A 13,171-nucleotide genomic window follows, 5' to 3' on the forward strand; every position below is an offset into this window, starting at 1 on the left:
AGTCAACTGTTAATTATTGTGTTGTCTGTCAGGCAAAAATCACCCCACAGTTGACTAGTTACAGAGAAACACAACGCTCTGCAGAGTTGACTATCTGCACAACCATTGGTGAGCATGTTGTCTGTCAGGCTCAATGGACTATTTTTCAGGGTTGAGTGGACTGTCTCGGCTGGCTACAGAGTTCCCAGGCAAGAGTGGCTCAAGCAGCCACTGCCGCTCTAGTCCAGTCGGCAGAACTTGCAATGGTTGATGGGATACCAGCAGGAGGACTGAGGGAGGAGGGAGGGCAGGGAGAGGGGCATGGGGTGTGTCAGTCAAATGCTGGGTTGACTATTTGTTCAATCAACGCCAGCCCCAACCACTCCACAGTTATGTAGGAACATGTTATGGGGGGAGTACCTCCTCTATAAACAACCCTGGAGTTGACTATTAACCCACCATTCACTATTGTGTTGTCCAAATGCAGCCACTGCATGGTTAACCAGCTACCCTGAAGAAAATGACCTGGGTTCAGACAGCACACTAACTCACAGTTCAGCATCAACCCACATTCAGCTACTAAGGCCTTAGTTAGACCTAAGGTTTATCCCAGGATCGTCCTGAGGTGGTCCCTGCCTGCTCCCAAGATCCCCTGTGCGTCATTTACATGAACAGGGATGACCCTGGGATGATCCCAGGATAACCTTAGGTCTAGCTAAGGCCTTAGTGTGGGTTAGTGTGTTGTTCAAACCCAGTCACAGTGCCTGTTCTATTGGAAGCCAGAGAAGTCCTCTGATGCCCCTATAACAACAAGCACAATGGCATAGTGTCCCCCTACTTCCACACACACACACCTGTGCCTTTTGGGGCTTGCATTTTTGCTGACTAAATAGATGAATTTCCCAGTTCATGCAAAGTTCTGACCATTCCGCTTTGCAGTTTCTGTAACCCAAGCCAACTCACCGCATTTGTGAACGTTAGTGCATTTGGTCATTATATAAGCTGGCAACAAATTGGCCTCTCAAGGCATCATTTAACACTTCCCTAAACTGACAGTTCTCTGACACGTTTTTCCTAAGTGCTGCCAAACACCGTACAGTTCATTCTCTTCCCTGATGTCATTGCTGGAACCGATAATGTTCTACAATCGCTGATGGGATAGGAGAAAAACGATCTCACGCATAGCTGCCGTGGTGTCAACTCTGTAGCAATTCCAGACAATAGCAGAGACAATAACTGAGAGCCCCGGATCTTTTTCCCATAAGGGGAGAAGCAGCGGAGGGCAGTGGAGGCTGGTGTCTCCTGTGTCAGTGGGGTGGTGAATCTGCTTGGGGTTTCAGTCAGAACCAGTCAGACTTCTAAAGCTGCCCCGGAGAGCTCCTTTAGCATTCTGACTGCTTCTGAGTGAAACCCGGAGCAGATTCACTGCCCCACTGACACAGGAGTCACCAGCCTCCCCTGGTAGAGGGCGGCCATTTTGAGTAAGCAAATAACAAAAAGGAATAAGGATTTGTTCAGCAGAGCCCTCAACTCCACTCCTTTTCATTACAGCAAAAATGGGCAGAAAGAACTTCCTGTCACCTGTAGAATGGCTCTTAGTTTGGGAAAGAAGCTTAACATCATGGCCTCTTTGCTGTGAGTTGCTCTGTAGCTAACTTCTCCGATTATGAGGCTACCTGGTACGCTTCCTCCTGCCCCCATTTATGCAATGGTCTCCCTGACAAGGCCCGCCTGACACCAACATTGTTATCTTTTCGGCACCAAGTTAAAATTACCCTCATCTCTCAGGCATGTGGCAGCATATAACGCGTCTTTTCAATCAGGTTCTGGATTGTCCCTGGCTGATGGTTTTGAATTGTTTTAGATATATATTGTTGTGTGTGCCATCTGTTTTATGTCCTTACGTGAATGGTTTTATACCTGTATCTTTAACAGTTGTATAGAAAAGGGAATTTCAGTAGGTGCCATTTGTATGCATGTAGCAGCTGGTGAAATTGAAGCTGCAGGAACCTTGCCCTCTTTTGTATCTGGTCACTCTATAAAGCTCCTGCAGGTTTAACTGTTATGATGAAGAGGGAATTTCACCAGGTGCTGCATGCATACAAATGACATCTGCTGAAATTCCCCTTTCAATACAACTGTTGAAGATACAGGAGCTCTTGTCCTCCTTTCCATATGGTCACCCTACCCATATCACTTTGGGTTCTCCCCTTTATTTGGGGTTCTCCCTTTATTATGGCTGAAGCACCATAATGAAAGTTGCAAGAGGTCCTTCACAAATGCAGCCAAAGTCACTGGCTGCTCTTCAAACGCTCTTTATTCCTTCTTTGGGTTCCCTGGGAAATGCCCTTATGGCACTTGATAAGATATTTTTTTAAAAGTTAGCTTTTGGATAACAAGATTATAAAGAACTTTCCAGAGAAGCACCATTATGATGGCGGTGCTAAACAAAAGGAAGCTTATTAGATTTAGAGAACAGTAAATCCATCCAGGGAAAAAAGCAAAAAGCACCAGAACTGTGGCCCTGCTAATAAAATGGCTTTGGCGCAAGTGTCGTATTGCTTTATTTTAACCGCTGTCATTAAGGCACAGCTTTTATCACTTCAGAATTATGGGAGTACCTTGCTAGGTTCCTAAAATGAGCCTCCCTTATGAAACTCTTAAGTGTGGGTTTATGTTTGTGCGGTCTTGTTCTTTTCGCTTTGGGTGAGACACGGTACGTAAACACCAAGGGATTATTACAAGGCTGCAGGGCTGTAAGATAAACTTTTTACAGTGCGTGGAGTGGGGGGGGGACATCTTGTTAATCTTGTATGTCACATTGAATTATTTTCAATCCGCAGATGGTTTATAAATTCTGTAAATGAGAAGGGGGAAATGGATGCTGTTATAGCTGCTGGACAACTATTCCTTTCTTAGATGAATTGTGGGTTAATTATCTAGGCTGGCCAGTTGATGACTCTTATCAGTGTAAGATAATGGTTAGGAGATGCTCTCCTGATAGATGGAAATCTCAATGTGTTTTTGAATGAGATTCCCATCAATGCTGGAAGAAGATGGCACCCCCTCCAGCTGAAGGGAGGGAGAGCCATCTACACTACTGTTTTAAAGCGCTTTATAACAGTTTTGACAACTGTTGGGGCCCAGGACACCCTGCATATACAGGTTTCAAAACGTTTTCAAAGCGCTTTAAAGCGCTTTAAAAGCAGTAGTGTAGATTCCCCCCCCAGACAGCTGAAAAAACAGTTTCATCCATTGAAAGGCAGGTGAAAACTAGGCCTGTTTATCAATTTGAGATTGAACCCTGAATCCAGATTGGGCAGAGGCAGTCTGAAACACATCAGGCCGTCTTGGCCTGACTTTGGGCGATGGTAAGCTGCTGTCCTCGATCACTCAAGGGACTTACCTGAGCCGCCTGGTAGCTGCCTGTCCTTGTTTAGAACTGCCATTTTCAACAAAGATGGGGGCTCTGAAATTCCTGGAGTCTGAGGTCTCTAACTATGGCCACTATAGTTTTGAGACCATAGACTTAGGAAATTGCAGAGCACCTTTCCTCAGTGAAAATGGAGGCTCTCATTGAGGGCAGCTCAGGTAAGTTCCACGGGCAGGCGAAGGCAGCGGCTCTGAGTTTGGGAGGTTGAGATGGGTGTGGGGAGTCCAATGGACTCCCTGTTTTCCTCATGCCTGGTTTTCCAAGACACCCACTGAGTAGCTGCTCAGTGGGTACCTGGGAAACCACAACAGCCAACCCACTTTGGATGTCCAGATCTCACGTCAGCTCAGGATGCAAAGTAGGTTGGCCCAGGCCCAAATCACCCCGAGTCAAATTGGGGCTGATTTGGAACCCCTGAATCAACCTCCAAAGCAAATCAGAGGGGTTGTGCACAGCCCTAGTGCTCATGAGTCCTCAATCTCGTAGTTTGTGGAGCTTTAAATGTAATTATCATCCTCCAGGGCTTCTACCATGCTTTACAACAATTTTATCATTCTCCCGCCCACACACACACACACACACAAACCTTAATAAGGGAAGTCTGGTATTTCCCTGAATAGCAGCATGGAACCCAGTGTATTTGTGCAATTCTGTTGTGCCACAGCTCCACCTAGCGGTTTATTTATTTATTACATTTATGTATCACCCAACAGGCAAAACTCTCTTCAGTTGTGCAATCTGGAAGGGCAGAAAAATAATAACCCCCCGGGGGGGGGGGGGGACACATGTGTAAATGAGTCTATCTTAATCCCACAAAAAGCCAGAAACAGAAGCCTCAGTAAAGTGGCAGGTTAAAAGACTCATGTAGAAAAGCCCTGTATGAGTGGCCTTGATGCGGCTTTTCTTTTTTAAGTGGAAAGAAAAGAACTCCCACTATAAGCAGATCGTCTTCAAAATCAGGTGAGCAACACACCCACCGTGAAACTTCAGGAGATTTTTCCACCCACAAAAGTAACCAAAAATTGCCACACACACCCAGGAGATAAATGCCCCTCGCATTTTGGTCCATCTTGAGGCAGGGTGTAAAGCAGGAACAGCACTTTGGACAGCTCCTTTAGAGTTCTGGCTGGTTCTGTCTGAAACTCAGCATGAATTCACAGCCCCACTAAAATCAGAGGCACCTGCCTCTACTGCATTGTGGTGAGTATCTATAGGCTGATTCCCCAAATGGAGTTGCTGAGGTACAGACTGGTTCTGTCCAGCTCTGATTTATTCCATTTGAGGCACAGGGATCCATTCCTTAAATTTCATTTTATTACATTTATATTCTATTTTTCTACCAAGCAGTTCAAAGCCATGTACATAATTCTACCCCACACACATACCCAGTCCCATTTTATCCTCCCAACAACTCCGTGGACCGCTTCAACACAATCACAGCAAGTGAAACAAGCCACCATTGCTTGCTGCAGCCGCTTTGCGTGCCAGACACGTGCTGACCAGATTTCCCTCAGTATCCACACCGGCATCATTTGTCGTGTCATTTAAACCATGGGTTGTGTGGGCTGGACAGCAATCCTCAAAATAACCCAACAACAGCCCACGGGTTATTTAAGAGTTGATGCCCACCCGCAAACAAGCCATGCCACGGGGGTTCAGACGACATGATAACCAGCAGCTGAAACAAACCACAGTGGCTTGTCTCAGCCGCCATGATCATGTAAACTGGGTCTGTGGGATAGGGTGAGCAATAACGACTGAGTGGAGAACTGATTCCGGGTCTGCCCAATTCTAGCCTGTCACTGTAAACGTTATAACACTCTGGGGTTGTGTAGGATGCCGTCCAGGGGGATTTTGGTCCACCTATGGAAGGAAGAGGGATGCCTTTCTTGATCCAATTCCCTGAGATAATTTCTGAGATTTTTCTTTTTCTCCCTTTAGAAAAAATAGGAGACACTGCAGAATTTTCTTTGAAGACTCTCCACCATTTATTTATTTATTTATTTATTTTTGCAGCTGCCATTTCTCTCCCACAATACCCCAGAACGATGCTAAATCTGAGGCATTGTTGCCAACACAATTGTTGCTGTTGGCACTTGCAGTGGCTGTTCCCCCACCCCACCCCAAGAGAAAAAAAAAATGCCAAAACATTCCTGGGGGCTGAGTCCTGCCCCCAAGAAACCGTTAGACAATTCTCCACTCTCTGGAGAAATTCATTGAAATAATGCCTCCAGTTCCTCTTCCCGCAAATATGGTGCGGAATTTCAAGTGGCCATTTGTGCACATCTGTGGCAACCACTATCATGCCGAGCGCACTGTTTGGGATCCAGTCACCATTCAAATTTGCCTGCCAATTTTTAAAAACACCAACACCCAAAGCAAGGTAGAACCCTGGTCTGTGGTCCTTCGAACAAACCATCTTGTGCTGTGATTATTATTATTAATAATAATAATAATAATAATAATGACACAATACAGCTGCAAAAATAATTCACCAACAAATTCAACCTTATCAAACAACCTACACCATACTGTACATACTCACCCAAAACAATCTTGGAAAATGCAGATCGTAAAATATATTGGGACAGAACAATTCATACTGACAAAACAATACCTTGCAACTGACCAGACATAACACTCATAGACAAAAAAGAAAAACATACATACTTCATCGGCATAGCAATACCGAATGACAAAAATATTGTTGAAAAGGAAGAGGGGGGAAAAGAAATATATACACCACTGGCCATGGAAGTCAAAGAACTATGGCAACAGGAAAAGGTCACTATTATTCCATTAGTCACTTCAGTCACTGGCATCACATCAAAAAACTATACAGAAAACCCTCAGAAACTGGGCCTACCAAAATACATCCATACCACCATCCAGAAAGCAGACATAATTAAAACATGCTCAATTGTCAGGAAATTCCTGAATCCGTAAAAGACAGCATGACTTGGCAATGCCCATCATGTCTGTTTATAAAAACTGCCATGAGCGAGAAAGGGACAATTATTATTATTATTATTATGAAGAAGAAGAAGAAGAAGAAGAAGAAGAAGAAGAAGAAGAAGAAGAAGAAGAAGAAGAAGAAGAAGAAGAAGAAGAAGAAGAAGAAGAAACCAAAGGGTAGTCCATTGCTTTCGTTTTCCCATTGCAGCACCCTTTATATATGCAGCCTGGGCAAAATGCATCATAAAACACAACATTTTACACCAGCAGTTTGTAAATTTTACAGAAGCTTACTGCCTGTAAATCATCCCAGCTTGTTCCTTCACTGACTTTATTACTGCAAACTCAGCCATGGATAAACACTGTGCCAATTTCTTGGAAATTTATCTTTTTTAAACATAGACTGAACAAAGTCCTTCAAATATGCCTTTCCCCACCCACCCCAAAAATGTTTGATGCTTCAAGAGGTGCTTATAAACTTACCTTGATATTTGAGCATTATTAGTCCCGAACTTATTTCCTAACCGGTTTTGTCTTTCTCCCTTTAACTTGCTTCCCCAACGGGGAAAGGCAACTGCCTTTTCGCAAAAGCAGCATATTCTGAAAGGATATGTGCAACATCTTTTCAGAACTTTGTTTTTGGTGGGATGGATGGATTTGTTAGATAAATGCCACTTGAGTTTTCTAATGGCAACATGTAAGATTTTATTCCCCAGTCCAAACTACAGACTTTGTTTTTAGCCACCTTGGACAAGGTTTCTAAAGGGTGGGTCATAAATATAAATCCATACCCAATTTAAATGCATACCCATACTTGAAATATATACCCATTGAGCCAACGTGGCACAGTGGTTAGAGCGTTGGACTGGGACTGGTGAAACCTGAGGGCTGTCTAAACGCTTGGAAAGGACCCAGGAAGGTGCACTGTGGCAGAGCATTGATTAGATGACACCGCTACAATCGTGCGTCCACCCTGGGGCTTTCCGATGAAGCTGCGGAGGGGGGGAAAATCTGAGACTTACCCCGACATTTTTCTCTGGAGTGAGGTGAGGACACGCAAGACAGTCCTTCGCCTCACTCTGGAGTCGGAGTGAAGACATGGCCTGGCAGTGCCTGGTGGAAGGCGACCCACGATTGGTTGACTTTTACCAGGAAGAAGGCAGAGGTGTCCCCGGTCCTCAGATGGCCACCCAGAAACCCCGCACTCCCCCCTCAGTGTCAGGATTACCAGATGCCACCCCAGGGGAGGGAAAGCGTGGGGTTTTCAATAGGGCTGTGCACGGACCCCCCGATCCGCTCCGCACCCAATCCGCAAATTCTGGATTGGGCCCACTCTGCCCCGCGTCGATCCGCCTATGGTCTGCTTCACTCTGCTGCAGAACTCTGGCTCCGAATCAGAGCTCCGCAGCGGCGGGAGAGGCGCCAGGTAAGGCCCCCCCTTCCTCCTCCCCCTTACCTGTGTCCATCGCAGTCCAGCGGGTGCTTCAACTGAGCCTGAGGACTCAAACAGGAAGACCAGGCCCCAGTCCCAGCCTGGTCTTCTGGACTGAGTCCTCAGGCTCAGTTGAAGCTGCTTCCAGAACGCGACGGACTCAGGTAAGACTCTTCCCCCCGTCCCCTTACCTGGCTCCACTGCCGTTGCCACACGGACTGCAGCAGCGGCAGTGCCAAGTAAGGCCCCCCTCCTTCCTCCCCCCTTACCTGCATCCATTGCATTCCAGCAGCGGCTTCACCTGAGGCCAAGGCTCAAAGTGGAAGAGTAGGCTGCAGTTGTGGCCTGGTCTTCCGGTCTGAGCCTCAGCCTCAGTTGAAGCTGCCACCGGACCACGACAGAGGCAGGTAAGCCCCCCTCCCTCTGCCCCCTTACCTGGCTCTGCCGCTGTCGCAGCACAGACTGCGGCAGCGCCAGGTAAGCCCCCACTTACCTTTTTTTTCGGAGCTCCGGATCGAGCCGAAGGATCTGCTTGGTCTCGATCTTCTTTGCCTCGATCCGCAGCCCCCCCGACCCGCTTTGTCTCTGCCTTTGTCAGAGGCGAATCAGGCCACCTCGCTATTGCTTCTATGCTCCAATGCGAAGCGGAGCACAGCCCTAGTTTTCAAGGGACGTGGCGCCAACCCAGCACCGTGAAGACACCCCCCTGGGTTCCAATTCATACGCAGCCTTGAAGCTCATTGCGTGACACTGGCCTTCATCACTATCTCTCAGCCTTAACTGATACATGGGGTTGACATCAGGGGGAAATGGGGGAGGGAGAGAACCACGAACACTCTCTTGAAGTCTTTGTAATAAATAAATAGAACATAAATAAATGGGGCCAGTATCAAGGGTAGGCATGGTTGGGCACCTGCTGAGGGCCCATACCTCAGTAGGGGCCCACTGATAACAGCACCTTGGATTTGCTCCCCCTCTTCCATCATTGCAACCTGCTTGTTCACCTGCCTCTTGCTCTTGCCCAGACAAGGGAGGTTGTGAGAAGGAGATGACCTGAATACAAAAAAGGATACATATAGGAAGTGGAAGGAAGGCCAGGCTACAAAAGAAGAGAACAGACAGGTGGCACAGAAGTGCCGAAATGGCGTCAGGAAGGCTAAAGCTGAGAATGAGCTGAGATTAGCGAGGGATGCTAAAAGCAATAAAAAGGCTTTCTTCAGGTACGTGAATAGTAAAAGACCAGAGGAAAGAAAGGGTGGTTCAACTGCTTAATGAGGATGGTAAATTGATAACAGATGACAAAGAAAAGGCTGAAGTGCTCAATTCCTACTTTGGCTCAATTCCTACCGTGACCCCCCTGGAAAAAATGAAGCACAAGTTGAGGGAGCAGGATTGCAGTTTGAGATTGATAAATAAATGGTCAAGGAACACCTAATTTCTTTGAATGAGTTCAAATCTCCAGGGCCCGATGAACTGCATCCTAGAGTAATGAAGGAGCTAGTGGAAGAACTCTCAGAACCACTGTCGATTATCTTTGCAAAATCATGGAAGACGGTGAGGTGCCGGATGACTGGAGGAGGGCTAACGTTGTCCCTATCTTCAAAAAGGAGGAACCTGGGAACTACAGACCAGTCAGTCTGACATCCATCCATTACTGGCCTCTCATGTATGTTTATGGGTCCTTTTAATGATGACGTCGGCTCAACTCTTCTGAGATATGTCGGGTTTGTCAGGATTTCCTGCAGTATTCAGGGGAGGTTGCGCTATAAAATGCCCACTAGAGGGTGTTGTCCCATTGAAATGTACAGCCACATGGTCATTGCTCTCTTCTCCATGTAATTCTGCTCGTTTCAAACACGGGAAAGAACCAGGAAGAGAGCCACGGTAAGGAAACGTGATTTCCTCCCCCACATCTGAAAGGACTCTAGATGAACGTGAGGATATCTCCATGACGTTGTACAAAAATTATGTTCTTTGGGTGGGGAGAGAAAGCAAGAATAATTAGCCAAGCTATTTCTAAATGCACAAACAGAGAAAGGACAAAATTAAGAGGGGAACTATATGTCCTCTCTTCTCTATGAAACATGAATTTCTCAAATGCAACAGTTGCAGCTCAATTTTCCCTAGTAGGAACATGGGACTTTGGATAATTGGTGAGGGGCGAGGAATCACATCAGGTGAGACACAGAACTTTTTAAAATGAACAATTTTTAGTTTAATTAGGGTTTTATGGCACCACTGTCATTTAGTAATAGTTAATTGCTAGTGGTAATTATCTAATTACACATTTACGGTGTAAATATGTGATTATGTGGATTTGCACCAAATTTACATTATACATAATTATGCTATTTCCCTCAATCTAAAGTAATCCACAGCCCCTGCTGTCTATACACACACTCACACAAATACACATAAGAGGAACCAAAGTTACAATAAAATAATGCTGAGGGCCCTGTACCTCCATTCTGTAAAAGTGTAAACTCTCATTGATAGCAAACAGGTGCAGAAACAATAGAGTGGAACCTTGAGTCTGTGAGAAAGAATTCACAAAGTCATGTCTTACTTTGCTAGGCTCATCCTAGTTTTTACTGGGAATTGTTGTGCCAAAGGGAGCAAGACTTGAACTGGGAGGCAAAGCCTGATGAGCTAACTAGGTCTTAATGGATGGGATCCAATGGGATCCAGGCACTGGTGCAAATGACATTGTGGCTAGCATAAAACAACTCTAGAACACAATGCATTTCCCTAGTAAATGCTGGCACAATGTATTTCCCTCGTAAAACTCATTGCATCAAGAAGCATTATTAGTGTTGTGCTAGATCAAGGGGGAATCCGCACGTCGTACCGAGATCGCTTCTAAGCGACCCCAGTGCGGCGTGAAAGCGATCGTGTAACTTGCCTTTGGAAGAGCCGACGAAGAGACGTCCTTCCCGCCGCCGCCGCCGCTGCCGCCACCCACAGACCTCCTCGCCGGCTGGGACAGAGAGCTCGGGGGAAGACGGCAGGGAAGAAGGCGCTCTCAACCCCGCCTTCTTCAGCCGAGCTCTCCTCGCTGGTCGGCGAGGAGGTCTGTGGGTGGCGGCGGCGGCGGCAAAGACGTCTCTTTATCAGCTCTTCCAAAGGCAAGTTACACGATCGCTTTCATGCCGCACTGGGGTCGCTTAGAAGCGATCTCGGTACGACATGCGGATTCCCCCTTAGTTTGCTCTAGCACAAAATCATTTGCACTGTCACCCAGACAACATTGGATCCTGCCCTATCTGATTAAGGCAGGGTGCACTTTTCAGGTGTTGTAGAGAATGTGAGCTCCATCACACCTACTTTTTTATCCAGTTAGGGCTGTGCACCGCTTCAGATCCGAACCCCGAATCTGAAGTGGATCAGGGTGGTTCGGACCCTTCCGAACCGGATACAAGGCGGTTCGGGCGAAGGCCAAATTGGTCCGAAGCCAATTGGCTCCAAAGCGTCCGGCCACCTCCCAAATGCAAGACTTTATTCCTCATATTGAGGCAGTAGCTAAATCTTGTCGATTTTTCCTGTATAATATTGCCAGGATTCGATCATTTTTGTCTGTCTCTTCCGCCAAGACGCGTGTTCATGCACTGGTTATTTCACGGTTGGACTACTGCAACCTTCTTCTCTCTGGCCTTCCTTCTTCTCACATCAGTCCGTTGGTTTCTGTTCACCACTCTGCCGCAAAGATTATCTTCTTGGCTCGCCGCTCTGACCATGTTACTCCGCTTCTGAAATCTCTTCATTGGCTTCCAATTCACTTCAGAATCCAATATAAACTTCTCCTGTTAACCTTCAAAGCTTTTCGCGGTCTAGCTCCTTCCTATCTCTCCTCTCTCATCTCACACTATTGCCCCGCTCGTGCTCTTCGCTCCTCTGATGCCATGTTTCTCGCCTGCCCAAGGGCCTCTACTTCCCTTGCTCTGCTCCGTCCATTTTCTTCTTCTGCCCCTTACGCCTGGAACGCTCTTCCAGAACATTTGAGAACTACAAGTTCAATCGCAGCTTTTAAAGCTCAGCTAAAAACTTTTCTTTTTCCTAAAGCTTTTAAAACTTGATTTTGTTCTGACTTTATACTGCTAGTTTTACCCTACCCTGTGCCTGTTTGGTGCATTCTCTTCCCCTCCTCATTGTTTTATTATGATTTTATTAGAATGTAAGCCTATGCGGCAGGGTCTTGCTATTTACTGTTTTACTCTGTACAGCACCATGTACATTGATGGTGCTATATAAATAAATAATAATAATAATTTGCTACTTGGCTTTCATCTCTGTCCCTTGCTCTCTCCTAGTTAGCACAGCCCACCTGAAGTATTTTCTCTCCTTTTTCTCATCAATTCCAGGCAAGGCTTCACATACTCCCTTTCTGGTGCTCCAGGCATATTTCACAACAAGCTTAAGAATGTGAAACTGGTTTCACTGTTCCAATTTCCTACCAAGGAATGCTGAAATTCTTGCTGTCAGAAGCTACTGAGAATTCTCTCTACTGGGCCCATAGCACAGCCAGATATAAAATTAGCCCAACGTCCCCATCTCTGTTGGAAAGTATCTTAGGAGGGACCATTTCCAGTACAGAAGGAGTGTAAGGAAAGGGTGTATTTAACCCATCCACTTTCTCTCCTAAAACTTTCAACATATTCTTTCCCCTCACCTCCCAAATGCAAGACTAGAACCCTTTCGAAGGAACCTTTGTATTATGTACAGGGTTTCCTTTAATTCAGACTTCCCCAACCTGGTGCCATCAAGCTGCCTTGGACTACAACTCCCATAATTTCCACACCGGATAGGTTGTTCCAATTCCAAACTATATTCCCTCACAATCCAATAATCTCTTTGCCAGGTCTCAGTTCACACGCAACCCATCAGTGCAGCCACTGTAAAGAAGGCAAACTCCATGTTAGGCATAATTAGAAAAGGAATTGAGAATAAAACTGTCAGTATCATACTGCCTATATACAAATCTATGGTGTGACCACACTTAGAATATTGTGTACAGTTCTGGTCACCACACCTAAAAAAAGATATTGTAGAGCTGGAAAAAGTACAGAAACGGGGCAGATAAAATGATCAAGGGGCTGGAGCAACTCCCTTCTGAGGGAAGGGCACAAGACCTGGCATTGTTTAGCTTAGAAAAGGAGTAAGAGGAGACATGATAGAAGTGTACAAAATTATACATAGTGTGTGGAGAAGGTGGAAAGGGAGAGATTTTTTTCCCTCTCTCATAATACTAGAACCCAGGGTCATCCCATGAAGCTGATTGGTGGGAGATTCAGGACAGTGTGTAGCTAAACTATGAAATTCACTACCGCAAGATGTAGTAATGGCCACCAATTTGGATGACTTTAAAAGGGGATTGG

The sequence above is a fragment of the Elgaria multicarinata genome, chromosome 4 (assembly GCF_023053635.1).
Source record: "Elgaria multicarinata webbii isolate HBS135686 ecotype San Diego chromosome 4, rElgMul1.1.pri, whole genome shotgun sequence".
Classification (NCBI taxonomy): Eukaryota; Metazoa; Chordata; class Lepidosauria; order Squamata; family Anguidae; genus Elgaria; species Elgaria multicarinata.